We start from the raw sequence: 16,014 nt of genomic DNA on the forward strand, positions 1-16,014 counted from the left end.
TGAAATTTCGCATTGATTTTAAAATACTACTTTCGACATACTGTATAAAGCATTAAATGATCTCATACAAACTTAAATTATAAAAACTAAAAATTATTTTGATTGTGTAAAGCTGCTTTGCAACAATAACAATTGATAAAAGTGCTGTACAAATAAAATTTAATTGAATAGAATTTTGGTGATCATTTTTAGGGGAGCAAAATCATAATCCTAATTAGCTTTATTGGACGAGTTTGTGCAACATACCAGCACTTTGTTTTGGGTACAGTGACTCTCAGCGTGCTTTCACATGTGAAGAAGCAGAAGAGATTTAGAATACATACTGTATTTATATATATTTTTAATAAAATATATAAATACAGTATGTATGTGTAAACAGGAGGAATCAGAAATAAATAAAAAAGTATAAATATCAGGAATAAATAAAAAACTATAATTTAGAAATATTAATATTGCAGCAAAAAAATTGCATTACTATTTAAGAGACCACTTTTCAGCCAAAAAAAACCTTTTTTTTGAATGCTTGAAAAAAACACGGTGTGACAAAGTCCTCAGACAGAATGTGGATGGTTCTCCAGAAGTTTCCGCTTTTTGTTTAAAAACTGTTTATGATTTTTTTATCATTTTGTTTAATCATTAAAATCCTTGCTCTACCGCAGTTATTTGCATGTGCCTAAAACTGTTGCACAATACTGTATATGTTTTTGAAACAAAACTTGGACATCGCAGCCTTTTATACTAATTAATTTATGCAAAGAAGCATATAGATAATGCCCTTTTCTAGAATACAAGAAAAACATGATCAAGGAGAAGATGCATTCAGATCTACACTGATGATTTTTAGGAAAAATCAAATTTGAGGTGTAACAACATCCATATAGGAAAAATATGAAAGATAAAAGATATGAAGAACACCCAAACCTAAGTACTGTAGTTAAGACCCAAAGTACTTTAACGTTTCCCATTCCTACAACACAATTAGAGATAATATTAAAATAGTTTCTAGTGTAATAACATTTATAAGAGGTAGGTGCTGGGATAGACGGTGACATGATATCCACTACTAAAAAAAGCCTCTAGCTTGACAGTTGGTAGCTAACAGCTTACATTAGATGCATATAATTTCGAATCTTTGGGATATGATTTTATAGGAAATGATAATGCTCATCCTTGTGCACTTCAGAGTTTAAGTCCTGGAATATACCATACTATCGGGAAAGGAATGACTGCATAGCCTGGTCATTTAGTATATTACTTTGTTTTATCGCATCTAACAGTGCTGAAAGCAACCCAAGATCATAACACTGTCTCCAGAGTCTTTACAATGGGCACTATGCATGATGGGTGCATCAATTCATTCACATTGCTTCTCACGCAGACTTTATCACTTTAGAATACTGAATAGTGATCAGCCCACTCTGGACTCATTAGCCCACATGACCTTTCTCCAATGCTCCAAAGTCCAATCTGTATGCTGCTCCCTAGCAAATTGAAGCCATTTTTTTTTCCAATTAGCATCACTAACAAGTGGTTTTCCTGTGGCCACACAGCTCTTTTGAGCTGTAGTTTCAGTGTTTGTTGAAATCCTCTCACTTTCACTATTAATCATAGTTGTGATTTCTGCTGTCGATTTTGACAATGCAATACCACCAATTCTATGAATTATCACTGATTATGATCTTTCATGATCTTTTTTGTGTTAACGCTATCCTTCCAGGTTGATACGGGATCAGACAGTTCTTAACCCAATTACAGTATTTTATTGTTTTATTAGCTTGATGCAGGCCAATAGTTTGACCCTTCTGAAATGGCGAATTTTGTTGGAATCCATTTTATGTGTATGAAACAAAATGTGAACAACTTGAAAGGGTCTGAAAACTTTTCCGATAGCCCCGTATATTATTGCTTATTTTCTCTGGCGGGTAGAAAAGACACTTATGGGGAATTATGTTCAGTGCGCTGCAAAGTAATGGATAGCTATGAGAAAATCATTTGCCTCTGTAAAAGGCTTTACTTAAAGCTGACAAAAAGGACTCCAGATATTCTGCCTAGTTGTTCATTTCATTTGCGCAAAAATCCCATTAACATTTATAAATTTATGGTTCTCTACTGTTTTACTACATATTGCACATATTCCCACACCTGCAACCATTTAAAATGTTAAAGAGCTTTCCAACACTGCCTTGTCCCCGTTCTTTTGCATTTTGTTAAAGGATGGAGCACTGTCAATCATCAATTACCAAAATTGCCAGTGTCTCTTATACTTTTTAAAAATGTAGAAACATCGCTTTAAAACAGTTGTGCAGTTGAGGCAGGGGTAGCTCGATTGTTAAGGTAATAGATTATTGGTCAGAAGGGGCCAGGTCCAAACCCCAGCACCACCAAGCTGTCACTGTTGAGTCCTTGAGAAAGGCTCTCATATAAATAATAATTTCATTTGTATAATAAGATTAAGTGAACATTGCTCTGGATAATGGTGTCTGTCAAATGGAGTAAATGTAAAAACACCTAAAGTAATTTGTTGCTTCGAGTCATTTCTGTACATAACTGTTAACTATAATGTATAGAATTCTGCAGTCTGGTGTCCCTTCTAAATGTGGTTGCTTTCAAGAAGTCATCTAGTTTTCTTGCTTGGCCATTTGAGTTATGAAAATAACAGTGAATTGAATTGGATTCTGTCTGGATGCATTTGCAAACCCATGTTTTGAATCTTACACAACAGTCACTCTGTATTCTGGTCTTGGCTGCATTCTATTTTAATGACAGGCCAATCCCCAGCTGTGTCAAAACCCATCAGGGCATCGAATGTGAGAATGGCACAGTTCATCAGAGATAAATAGATAAAGTCCTGCTGTCACATTGCACCCGGAACAGGTCACCATCTGTTTTGGCAATGCATACCTCCTCCTGTCAGTAAAAAAAAAACTCAGAGCTTTCCAAATATCCATGCCAGTCATAGATTATAACAGATTTGTACCAGTTTCAATTAGGCATTAACTAAAAAGATTTTGCTAGAGTATTATACACCACACTGTCTTTAATAGACATAACGCTTTACATATCATGTTGGAATCCTGGAAGTTGTTCTATTTTATATTTACACATTGAAGCTCATCCATCATTCATAACTGCTTCATTGTGGTCATGGTGGATCTGCAGCCTGATGATGGATGTGAAGAGCAAATGCACCCGAGAAGGGTAACATGTGCACATATATTTACACAGTCACACAACTAGGGACTGAGCACATTTCTGTACATTTAAAGAACATATACAACGTTTAACAATGTGTGTTTAACAGAGTGAGCATACAGTAAGTTGCATCGTAAGATCTCAAATAAATGGGCTTAAATTTGTCAGAGGATCAAGAGCAGTGTATACGGCTTTAGGGGACATTTAAAAAACAAGATAATTACATCAGGTGCGGGTAAAGAGGTGTATATCAGCACTGATATAAAGGCAGCAAATGCAATAAAAAGCTCCCTTGAGATTTGCAGTCAGGTTACCTGTGCAGCCAAAAATCTATAATTGCTTTACTATCAGAATTCTGTCTTGGCAGCTGAATTAGTAGATTAATTACAGTACTTCATAAGATGAAACTAGTTATTGCAGCAAGCACACACTAAAGTACATGGAAATAAAAAAACTGACACTCGTGCATCTTCTCTGCCTCTAGGCAGTAAGAGTTTTGAATGGCTCAAGTTCAGTAGCTAGACACGCCAGCTCATAATTGCAATGCTCATCTTTTGGCTGTGTTTTTTTCCGTTGTCTTTGAAGTGCCATAATATATCCTCTTCGCTCATCTTGCTTAGAACCATATGCACGTATAACACGATGACTGCTCAAAACAGAATGTTGTGTTAATCTTTAACTGATGATTTCATGTATGCATTATCATTAGTTGGTTACAGTCACACAAATATGAATAAAGCTGAAAACATACACACATATACAGGGGGGCAAAAAAGGATTCAGTCAGCCACCAGTTGTGCAAGTTCTCACACTTAAAAAGATGAGAAAGGCCTGTAATTCTCATCGACTATGAGAGACAAAATAAGAAAAGAAAATCCAGAAAATCACATTGTAGGATTTTTATTTTTATGAAATAATTGGTACATTTCTCAGTAGAATAAATATTTGGTCACTTACAAACAAGCTAGAGGCTTTAAGAGGCTCCTCTGTCCTCCACTTGTTTCCTGTATTAACGATTAATCTGTTTAAACTCATTATCAGTATAAAAGACACCTGTCCATAACCTCAAACGGTCACACTCCAAACTCCACTATGGCCAAGACCAAAGAGCTGTCAAAGGACACCAGAAACTAAATTGTAGACCTGCACCAGACTGGGAAGACTGAATCTGCAACAGGTACGCAGCTTGGTGTGAAGAAATCAACTGTGGGAGCAATTATTAGAAAATGGAAGACATAAGACCACTGATAATCTCCCTTGATCTGGGGCTCCATGCAAGATCTCACCCCTAGTAAATGACCTGCAGAGAGCTGGGACCAAAGTAACAAAGGCTCCCATCAGTAAATCACTGCGCTGCCAGAGAGTCAAATCCTGCAGTGCCAGACGTGTCCCCCTGCTTAAGCCAGTACATGTCCAGGCCCGTCTGACGTTTGCTAGAGAGCATTTGGATGATCCAGAAGAGGATTGGGAGAATGTTATATATGATCAGATAAAACCAAAATAAAACTTTTTGGTAAAAACTTAACTTTTCATGTTTGGAGGAGAAAGAATGCTGAGTTGCATCCAAAGAACACCTTACCTATTGTGAAGCATGGGGGTGGAACATCATGCTTTGGGGCTGTTTTTCTGCAAAGGGACCAGGACGACTGTGTCCCCTAAAGTGAGCCCTTAATCCTATCTGCTCCAGGGGACGCTGTAACCTGGGTGACTCCAGGAGGATCTTAGTTAGGATGCTGTGGTGCTCTGATATGCAAAAATTAATTTCTTTGTGATGTCTTCTTCTTTGTCTTTCGGCTGTTCCCTTTCAGGGGTCGCCACAGCGAATCATCTGCCTCCATCTAACCCTATCCTCTGCATCCTCTTCTCTCACACCAACTAACTTCATGTCCTCTCTCACTGCATCCATAAATCTCCTCTTTGGTCTTCTTCTAGACCTCCTGCCTGGCAGTTCCAACCTCAGCATCCTTCTACTGATATATTCACAATCTCTCCTCTGAACATGCCCAAACCACCTCAATCTGGCCTCTCTGACTTTATCTCCAAAACATCTAACGTGGGTTGTCCCTCTGATAAACTCATTCTTAATCCTATCCATCCTTGTCACTCCCAAAGAGAACCTCAACATCTTTAGCTCTGCTACCTCCAACTCTGCCTCCTGTCTTTTCTTCAGCGCCACTGTCTCTAAGCCGTAGAGCATCGCTGGTCTCACCACTGTCCTGTACACCTTTCCTTTCATTCTCGCTGATACTCCTTTCCTTTCATTCTCGCTGATACTCTTTTATCGCACAACTTCTACATTCCTGTCCTGAAAACCAAACCTGCCCATCACATTTTCATCACCTCTGTTCCCTTCCCCAACATGTCCATTGAAGTCTGCACCAATCACCACTCTATCACCTCTGGGGATGCTCTACATCACTTCATCTAACTCACTCCAGAATTTCTCCTTCTCTTTTAACTCACATCCTACCTGTGGGGCATAACCACTAACAACATTAAACATTATCCCTTCAATTTCCAGCTTCAGACTCATCACCCTATCTGATACTCTCTTCACCTCTAGAACATTCCTTACAAACTCCTCTTTTAGTATAACTCCTACTCCATTTCTTTTCCTATCCACACCATGGTAAAACAATTTGAACCCTGATCCTAAGCTTCTAGCCTTGCTACCTTTCCACCTGGTCTCCTGTACACACAGTATATCCACCTTTCTTCTCTGCATCATATCAACTAACTCTCTTCCCTTCCCTGTCATGGTCCCAACATTCAAAGTCCCCACTATCACTCCTAAACTCTTGCCTTTCCTCTTCTCTCTCTGCTTACGAACACGCCCTCCTCCTCTCCTTCTTCGACCACCAGTAGCCCAATTTCCACCAGCATCCTGTAGGTCAACAGCACCAGTGGCGGTCGTTGTTAACCCGGGCCACGACCGATCCGGTATGGGAATTATATTCTTGATTCGCATCATTGATTTGGCAAATGTTTTACGTCGGATGCCCTTCCTGACACAACCCTCTGCATTTATCCAGACTTGGGACTGGCACAAGAAGACACTGGATTGCGCCCCCCCCCGTGGTTGTATTAATTTCTTTGTGATGTAAATACTAAAAATAAATCAGTTACTTTAAATGACTTTTTATCATATATTATCTTGGCATGTTTTTTAAAGAATACTGACTTTTTAAAAATATTTGAATCAGTAGTCGAATAGCTCATGTGAATGTTGACTGACGGTTGTCCAGCTAGATGAAAAAGGTCGGGCAGTTTCAGGAACGACTGCTAAACATCAACAGCCGTCTCTTATATTAGAGTGCGATTTAAAATAAACTCTGATTAGATTTTGTGTTGGAATTCAGCCTGGCGAGTCCCCCGTTCCCTTCTTGTGCTTGGAATATTAAAATATATATGTTATGAGGGGGTTCTCCAATATGGCACCATCAAATATGTTGTTAAACGTGGGAGCCCCAACGCAGGAATTAGAGGAGAGCGTTGAGACACGGGGTGATTATGTTTACTTTAGCCGGGTTTAATCGGTTAGGGCAAACACTTTACAGCGCTAAGAAAATGGCGCTTCAACGTAGTGATGGGTCGTTCATGAACGATTCATTCATTTTGAACGAGTCTTTAACGTGAATCAAAAGAGTTATGTACTGTACAGGAAACAAAAATGAGTAGTTACCTTTGGTCTGAATCATTCATTCTTTTGTAACGTGACTCCCCTAGACGCTATGCAGTGCACTAGATTCAAAAGAAACGATTCAGACCAGAAGATATAAAAGGGTGAGCTGCTCATTCTGTTTATCATATGTCCTTAGCTTCATTTTAATATTTTCATTACTGGAACTATGGCCAAAATTTGTCTATGTAGACGTATTGGGGGTCTGTTTATTAAAAAATGTAACATTTAATTTTATTTTTGATCAAAAGAACAAAATGAATAAAATGACTCAAAAAAGATTAGCTTATATTAATGAACGAGATTCAAAGAACTGAGAGTCACTAAAATGAACTTCCCATCACTACTTATATAGGCTCTCTCTCTCTCTCTCTCTCTCTCTCTCTCTATATATATATATATATATATATATATATATATATATATCCCAAACATTAATTTATTTTTATAGATATATTGTTTATCTTTCAGACCTCTTCTAAGTTTTCACTTTCCTGTTCAGTTTTCTCTAAATGTTTGCACATAGTGCGCTGGTTTCTGAGGGGTTTAAATAACCTATCGGACAGGTGTAGCGCATTTGCTCTAATTATCATCGTGGCGGGGTTGCCTAGCAACCAGGTGTGTACGTGTTATAGCAAAGTTTAGCATTTATTGTGAACTATGGTGCTAGGCAATATCCTATATTTCTGCTTAGTGCTGCTTATAAATTAAACACTTTTTTTAGACACTAAAATAAAATTTGTATTGTTATACAATCCATTACAGCCCATATGTGCTTTTTTGGCTGCAATAAGATACCACTTTCTCATTTACCAAACTAGTCTATTAAATAAGAGCAGCTCGGTCGTTTCATCATGAAACCATTGGAATTTTCTTCCTTCAGTATAGCTGACAATCGATGGTCTTATCATTTCACAGCCGTTACAATAATCACCACCAGAATCTGATTACCATCTTCCTCTAGACATAATGCCTGCTTTTGTAAGATGATGAAAGCTATTGATCGTTCCATGCCGTTTTTTATTCAATGACAGTCCATCCCACAGCAGATCAACACTCAGTCCCTAACACACATCAAAGACTGACGCCCAAGGCGGAGTTCACATCGACAAGAATCCCACATCTCACTGTGCATACACCCATCACTTATTTTAATCCAATCCTCTCGGCTGAAAAAAGAGACTGCTGCATAAAGTTTAAAATAATGCATGCATAGCCCTTCTGACTTTTTTTCCTAAGCACATTGCAAGCCTCTTTTTTTTCCTGAAGCACTGCACAACACAACACAGCACAAGGAAGTACTCAGTACAACAGTTTGTTTATGGAGGACAGGAACAGAAACAGTGCAACAAATTTTTTTCATAATTGTTGATATTTAAATATAGGGAAACATCACTGTGTTACGTTTTCATCCTGAATGCTTAAAGTGTGATGAGCAGGGTAGCAGTTCTTCCTTCGAAGTGTACAGATAAAGCTAAAGAATATTAAACTACAGTCAGTATCGCTTAGTTTTGGTTATGTTTTGTAGCCAGTGGTTTCCAACACATTCATTTGTATCCAGGAACTGATGAAGTACCAACCATTCCAACACAGTTCAGCCTGACTCTATGTCTATTTTATGGGGAAAAAAAGAATTTGCTGCATGAATTGTTGATAGGGGAAGACAGGGGAGGAAATTTCACTGGTACACACACACACACACACACACACACACACATAGAATTTGTCAGTGGAAATATAGCTTTTGAAGCAAACATTCAAAACTACTTAGTCAACCACGTTGGCTATTAAAGATACATCTTCTGTTCAGCACATTAAATCTCAATTGTGGCATCAGTTAACCGAAACCACTGCTAAAGTAAAATCAGTTGACATGCCAGTATGGAACATTTTTCATATATAACATTTGACTTAAAAATATGGACGTTTGTCAGATGAAATGAATAGGAACAAATGAAGCCACTGGGTGTACCTTTAACAGGAATGTACAAATCAGTGTGGGCTCAACAAGCAGCAGGCTAGTTTTTCTTCTAGGATGTAATTTTCACAAAATAAGCAAAAATAAACAAAACACTCGCAATGGTGTGTCTTAAATATAACTAACTCAATCACTTTATCCTGTATACATGGTCGCGCAGGGTGGCAGGGGGTATGAGACGGGGTACACCCTGGACCCTGACACTCTCTCAGGGTGCTTATTCACACTGTATGGGAAATTTGGGGAACGCCAATTAGCTTAATATGCATGTCTTTGGATTGTGGGAGGAAACCGGAGCAGCCGGAGGAAACCCACTAAGCACAGGGAGAACATGCAAACTCCATGCATACTGTACAGACCTTAGAATGAGACTTGAACTCTTGACCCTGGAGGTCTAAGGCGACCACTGTGTCGCCAAATATAAGTTACTCAATATTGATTTCTTGTTTTGAAACCTGCTGTTCAGTCTTAGCCTTGCTGATATTCGGTGTAGCTGCAGTTCATGTGTGTCTTCGCTCAATAAAATTTAAGCATCACAGATAGGTCAATGGTGATTAACAAGAAATATATATGTGCTTATACTGTATAGAAATATATATGTGCTTATACTGTATGGAAGCCTTTTTGATGTGTGTTAACAGGGAGTCTTCAGACATCAAACAGTGTATTTGGGTTTTTCTGAAATATCAGACAGAAAGAAAATTTTCATTACTTGAGCACATTATTATTATTATTATTATTATTATTATTATTATTTGGTCATAGAAACAACCGAAAAACATTTGATCATGTGTATCTGTGCTATTTCTTTGCCCATCTGACCCACTTTTGTTAAAATGAATCATATTTCCTGTTTTGTGGTGAAAAAAAGGATATATCACTCTATACTGCACAATACTGAGCACTATATATGTTTAGCAAAAAAACTGAAGAAAAAAAAACGAAAAATGGGTTTAAGAGCTACAGTAATGCTACATTGGATCAACATGGTGGCTCAAATGGTTAAGGCTCTGGGTTACTGATCAGAAGGTCAGGGGTTCGAGCCGCAGCGCCGCTAAGTTGCCGCTGTTAAGCCCTTAATCCTATCTGCTCCAGAGGGCGCTGTAACCTGGCTGACTCTGTGCTCTGACCCCAGCATCCTAACTAGGATATGCAAGAAATAATTTCTCGGGGCTGTAAATACTAAAAATAAATCAGAGTTACTTTGAATGACTTTTAAACATATAATATCTTGGCATGTTCTTTAGAGAATAATGACTTTTCAAAAATATTTCAATCAGTAGACGGTTGTCCAGCTAGATGGAAAAAGGTCAGGCAGTTTCAGGAACGACTGCTGAATATCAACAGCCGTCTCTCATATTAGAGTGTGATTGTTTAAAATAAACTCTGTGATTACATTTTGTGTTGGAATTTAGCCTGGAGAGGACAGTCTGTTCCCTTCTTGTGCTGGGAATATTAAAACAGCATTAAATAATTAAGCTCTCTCTCTCTCTCTGTCTCTCCCTCTATCTGTCTTTCTCACACTCACACACACACACACACGCACACACACACACAAAAAGTGGTAAACAGTACTATTATTACACGACAAAATATATTAAGGAACTTGTACAGTGTACATCTCTATATTTTCAGACCCTGCGTTTTCAGTGTACAGTATTTAATATAACACTTAAATAACTAGTAAGATTTAAGCACAGCGTAAACTAGCTTTATGTCTTGAAATACAGCATTATCAAAATCATTTCACATCAAAAGTACCACAACGTCCTCATTCTTTCCCTCTGCACTTTAATTAAAGAGATAAAATGCTAATGATGCCTTCTTTATCAACGATCATCTGAGCTGATACATGATCATTAGAGCTGTGTAGAAGCATGAAGGCCAGTCTGAGGAGCATTCTCAGAAATCTAGGTCATGTATTCTCTAGCTGAAACACTCAGGGGGAACAAATTTTAAAGGACTCGGGTGAAAGCTTTTCTCTGCTTGTCTCATTCATCACTTGGATACCATGATGGCTTCACTTTACTTCTGACAACTTTTTCAAATCCCAGCTACTGTATAAAAGTTAAAAGAATACTCTAGTATCATTCAGCCGACACTGTTCCTATCAAGTTTTACTTACAGTAGCCTACACATACACATTTTAAAGCCTTATATATGATTATATTCATTTATAATCTGTTAAAAATGAATTATTAATGCTTATTCGTATAAACCTTGCAGCCCGAACTACTTTAGATTTGATGTTATAGAAAGATAAACAACACCATGTGACAAATCAGAATCAAACATACACAATATAAAACGAACATGTTTTATGATCTTGTCCTTTTTTTCTCATCCTGCTGATGGTTGAACGATTCATGTTTAAAGGACGAGACTTTGTTATGTTTTTAACATTATTGATTTAATTTAAATTTAAATGCTTCTCTTTCTTGAAGTGGGTCATAGTGGGTATGTTATACATCACTGTCATGTTGTAGAAGCAATGTTATTTTCAGCTTTAGTTTTTCGACTCAATGCATCATATTCGCTTCTAAAACCTATAATCCGACGACTCTTCCATGCAGATTACATTTGTGCAAGCGAGGTTTCGAAGGAGAATGGTGCATCACCACTCCCGTGTCAGCAAAATCATACAGGAACTCCTTCCTGGAATATTTGCCTGATTTTGCCTCGCCATTCTGGCCATCATGTGGGCAGCTCTATTTGAGAGTTTTCTTTATCTTCCAGATCTTGCCTCAGCGTCCAAAATCCTCCTTAAGTGCCTTTTCCTAATGACATTCCAGACATTTAAAACTGTGAGATGGTGGTGCTTGGATATCATTTGATTATCAAGCACCACCGTGGTTGCTAAGTGTTAGCCAAAAGGTTTGAACAGTCAGATAAATTACAATAAGTAGTAAATTATTACTGATTCCTTGATCTACCTTAAGAGTCATACTGAGTCAAATATGGCTCGAAGAGTTTATTGAGTTCTTTACAATAGGAGACTTAACATGGGAAAATTATAATTTTTATTTTTATCCATATTTTTATTTATGTTTATCCATAAAAATAACAGAAAGTTTTTGTCTGTATTTGAGTCAGAACTCGCTATTTCAATGATATCATTACGTTTAATACATTGGAGTAGCCAAAACCAGTTTAAAAAAAATCAAAATCTGTCCATCTGTATGTCTGTATATCTGTCCAGCCAAATTTTGTCACAGCATCATGCAAAACTGGCTGGACAGAATTAAATGAAATTTTGACAGTATTTTGGTTTTTGCCTGAAGTTAAACTTGCATCATAAATGAAATCAAAATGTTGAGTACGATGTTTTGAGCAGTTTTGAATTATGTTCTAGATTAGAAACCACTGGACAGAATTGAACAGTGCTACAGTGGTATAAGTGAATTTTAACAAGCTGAAGTTGTTTTAAAGCAAAACGCAATCTTTATCTGATCTACTTTTTCTGTTTCTTATCTGCCTTTCACTTTCTGATTACGGAACAGGGTGTGTATTTGGCTGATGGTAAAAGAAGTACAACTTGGCATAAACAAGGTGTAAGATACTCATTCTCACAAAATTTCATTTGTTTGTATTAATAAGTTAGGCAATTCTGCTGTGCATAAAGACAGGAAATAATAATGATATCACTGATTACATTAAAGCTGATCGGCTTATTTTTAGCTTTAACCTTTTAAATCTTAAAAAAAAAAATTTCCCTATCAACAACAGGTACTACCGCTAGTCGAATATAACTCTGTGTTAGTAGACACAGATAAAATGTTATTTTAAAACTATGTTTCTGCAGATTGTATTTACAGTAAATTGTATTTAAATAATCAAATAAAATAAGCAGGGATTGCTTATATAAATGGTCTAGCAGTACAAATGCTTAATTATTGGCATCAACAGTATCTCATTAGTGATTAAAAAATGTTTTGAAAAAGTATTATCTCAGATTTTTGTAAACCAGCAACACCACCACCAAGGGCTGTAATCACACAAAATAATACAAAGTCACACTGTGGGCTAACAGCAACTAGTCAGGACTGTAGAATCATACATACATAATGATAATAATAAAGGCCTGCTCTCCGTTATCACCCAATGGGTGAGAATGGGTTTTCTGTTGAGTCCGGTTCCTCTCACGGTTTCTTCTTGTTCCCATCTCAGGGAGTTTTTCTTTGCCGCTGTCATCCTCGGCTTGCTTATCAGGGACTATCTAATAATTTTGATTCATACACATTCACATTCCGTACAAACTTCCATAATTTCTTTTGATTGTGTAATGCTGCTTTTCGACAATGACAATTGTTAAAAGCGCTATACAGTACAAATATTAAAATAATATAAAATTTGAATTAAATAATTATGATTAGTATTAGTAGTAGTATTATTACTAGTAATAGTAGTAGTATACTCAATCACCCACTCATCTACTATACCGCTTTATTCTGTATTCAGGGTCCTTGAGTAGTAGTATAGTTGTTTTAAAATAAATATTATAATTATTATGATAATTTATGATATTATGTATTCCTCAACTTGAATAGATAAATTAAAATTCATATTATATATTTATATTGATGGAAACTTAAGCATTTTGTAAGTCGTTTTGGATAAGAGCTTGACATTTTCTCTTCCATCTAATATCATCATAAACCACTACTGAAAATATGGAATCGGCCATGGGTGCACAAACTTTTGCACCTTACTACGTATTCAAGAGGAGGAAAAAGAGGCCACAGCAGCATCCTTCTCTTTTTCATCTGTCGACTTCAAATCAGACTTTGATCCTTTGATGTCTAGTAGGCATCAAGCTTACTTGAGCTTTTCATCTCTATAAAGCCTTGGTATAGAGGAATCAGTGTTCAAGAAAGTAATTGGCTATTGAGCAAGATGATTGAACAGTGTGTGGTTTTATGTCAGAGGTTGCAGATGCCTAGTTAAGCCCTGGTCCTACAGTATGTGCACTTGTTTCGCAATGAGTTTATTATTTTGATAACTGTAGGCTACTTCAGTTTCAGATCTGTGAACATCAGGAGAAATAACTGAAGAGGGCACATGCATGGAAATACCACAACGCTTCCAAATGCAAATTGTCATGCATTGAGATCTCATACATGAGATTTCAGGTGAATAGTTTCTTCTCATTAATCGTGCACGTATTTATAGTGTGAAATGTAAAAGTATTTTAATACATTCTTTCCTACAGGGAACCTAACATGGTCAAAGATCTACTTATAAAACACTATTCAATTAAGGTTTAAAGATGTCAGTGTTCTAAATCAGGTTCTAAATTTCTGTTAAAATTTTTTTTACATTTATTTTTTTTTATATTTATTGTTTTGCCTGTTGTAAATGTAGTTAGCTATTACAATTGTAATACTGTGCACTCTAGGACTGTGTTGGGATTAGTTGTGGAAACTAATAATTTAGCAGAATAATACTGCCCCCTTGTGGAGAAAAACATGACTGCTTTTCTTTATATAGATATCATGAAAATGATGACGTAAGTGATATGAGTAACACTTAATTAGGTTATTAATTAACATTCAATTAATTGACATTATATACAACCTTTATTAATGTCATCCATCCATGCATTATATATATATATATATATATATATATATATATATATATATATATATATATATCGCCTATCCAGTGTAGGGTTGCACAAAGCCTGGAGCCTATCCTGGAAAACTCAGGGCACAAGAAATGTTGCACCCTGAATGGGGTGCCAAACCCATTGCACAAGCACACACACTCACTTACAGTACACAACCAATCACCATAAACCTATAGGCAACTGAAACCACATAATCAGTCCATATGTCTTTGGACTGTGGGGAAACTGGAGAAACTGGAGGAATCCCACCAAGCACAGGGAGAATGGTAAAATTCAAATCCCTATGCTTAAAGGAGTGAGAAAACATTGCTAACAACTCTGGCATTTTCATTAAGCTTATCAAAGCATAAACACATGGTGGCATAATGGTTAGGATTATCACCTTACACCTCCAAGGTTGAGGGTTTGAGTCTTGTCTCCAAGTCTGTGTGTGTGGAGTTTGCATGTACTCCTGGTTTCCACCCACAGTCTAAAGACATGTAGATCAGGCAAGTGTGAGTGCTTGTGCCTTGTGATGGACTGGCACCGTATCCTGTCTAATCTACCAAATCCCCCTGGGATAGGATCCACACTTCTTGCAACCCTGTACAGGATAAGTGGTATTAAGAATGAAAGAGTGAGTGCATATTTTGACAGTTTAAAATTTTCCAAATTCCATCCTTTCTTGGCATTAATAAAACAAAATACTTGAATCCATGACACTTTTTCTAAAGTCCCCAAGGTATTCAGTATGTTCCCTTAGCATTTTTAATGTTTGGTCATATTTTTATTGGTTCAGGCATTTACATTCATTTTCAATGACAAATTTAAAATATAATTTATGTGTAGCCTACATAATCATATTAAATTGTAGGCCCACATAACACTGTATTTCCTGCAGCAATAACAAAAATAAGGTTTTCTAAAATCATTAATATTTTCCATATTTAAACCAAATGTTTAAAACTGAGCAACAACAGATGAATTAATAATTACAGTATAACAAAAAGCAAACACTAAAAGCTCATTTATTTTCTGTAGATATGGCGCAACACACAAAAAAAAAATCAAGAATAAATATCATCAGTTCCAAGATTTGGACTGAGATGGATCCAAGTGTGAGAAAACATTTATTTTAAGTACGAATAATAAAACACAACAACTGTGAATGAGAAGCAACACAAGCATGGTACGAGTTAGGAGACAATAACAACCCTTAGGGGGGATATGGCTTGAAATCAGGCAAGCATGACACTGACCAGTGTCACATCGCACACGTAACTGGTATCAAGACGCACACAGGGATGTTTTTTATTTTATTTTATTGATTTCTTTTTCAATTTTCGAAGCATATTTTACAAAAACAAAGCGCTATAAGTATATTAGTATACATACTGTATTTAGGCACATTGTTAAACTTCATGAATCTAATCCTACAGTAGATCCTTCAGTAGTCTCCATTTATACAGTTATTAGTGTGCTTATTTTTATTTTTAAATACTAATTGCTTTAAGCACACTGAAATATTTGCACTACTGAATATTTGAATTTTTGTGC

This window comes from Clarias gariepinus, chromosome 22, assembly GCF_024256425.1.
Source record: "Clarias gariepinus isolate MV-2021 ecotype Netherlands chromosome 22, CGAR_prim_01v2, whole genome shotgun sequence".
NCBI classification, from domain to species: Eukaryota; Metazoa; Chordata; class Actinopteri; order Siluriformes; family Clariidae; genus Clarias; species Clarias gariepinus.